Below are 1,438 nucleotides of genomic sequence, written 5' to 3' on the forward strand. Positions count from 1 at the left end.
ATCACTTTGCTGACAAAGGTCCCTATAGTCGAGGCTATGGTCTTTCCAGTAGTCATGTATGAACGTGTGAGTTGGACTATAAGGAAGGCAGAACATCAAAGAATTGATGCTTTCAAACTGCAGTGCTGGAAATACTCTTGAGAGTCCCTTGGACAGCAAGGAGATCAAACCAGTCAACCCTAAAGGAAATCAACCCTGACTACTCATTAGAAGAACTGATGCTGAAGCGGAAGCTCCAATACTTTGGCCACCTGATGCGAGAGCCGACTCATTGGAAAAGACCCTGATGCTGGGAAAGATTGAAGGCAGAAGGAAAAGAGGGTATTACAAAAAAGATCTTCACGACCCAGATAATCATGATGATGTGATCACTAATCTAGAGCCAGACATCTTGGAATGTGAAGTCAAGTGGGCCTTAGAAAGCATCACTACGAACAAAGCTAGTGGAGGTGATGGAATTCCAGTTGAGCTGTTTCAAATCCTGAAAGATGATGCTGTGAAAGTGCTGCACTCAATATGCCAGCAAATTTGGAAAACTCAGTAGTGGCCACAGGACAGGAAAAGGTCAGTGTTCATTCCGATTCCAAAGAAAGGCAATGCAAAAGAATGTTCAAACTATTGCACAATTGCACTCATCTCACATGCTGGTAAAGTAATGCTCAAAATTCTCCAAGCCAGGCTTCAGCAATACATGAACCATGAACTCCCTGATGTTCAAGCTGGTTTTAGAAAAGGCAGAGGAACCAGAGATCAAATTGCCAACATCCGCTGGATCATGGAAAAAGCAAGAGAGTTCCGGAAAAACATCTCTTTCTGCTTCATTGACTATGCCAAAGCCTTTGACTGTGTGGATCACAAGAAACTGTGGAAAATTCTGAAAGAGATGGGAATACCAGACCACCTGACCTGCCTCTTGAGAAATCTGTATGCAGGCCAGGAAGCAACAGTTAGAACTGGACATGGAACAACAGACTGGTTCCAAATAGGAAAAGGAGCACGTCAAGGCTGTATATTGTCACCCTGCTTATTTAACTTCTATGCAGAGCACATCATGAGAAACGCTGGACTGGAAGAAACACAAGCTGGAATCAAGATTGCTGGGAGAAGTATCAATAACCTCAGATATGCAGATGACACCACCCTTATGGCAGAAAGGGAAGAGGAACTAAAAAGCCTCTTGATGAAAGTGAAAGAGGAGAGTGAAGAAGTTGGCTTAAAGCTCTACATTCAGAAAACGAAGATCATGGCATCCGGTCCCATCACTTCATGGGAAATAGATGGGGAAACAGTGGAAACAGTGTCAGACTTTATTTTTTTGCGCTCCAAAATCACTGCAGATGGTGATTGCAGCCATGAAATTAAAAGACGCTTACTCCTTGGAAAAAAAGTTATGACCAACCTAGATAGTATATTCAAAAGCAGAGACATTACTTTGCCA

This window comes from Oryx dammah, unplaced genomic scaffold, assembly GCF_014754425.2.
Source record: "Oryx dammah isolate SB20612 unplaced genomic scaffold, SCBI_Odam_1.1 HiC_scaffold_11, whole genome shotgun sequence".
Lineage (NCBI taxonomy): Eukaryota > Metazoa > Chordata > Mammalia > Artiodactyla > Bovidae > Oryx > Oryx dammah.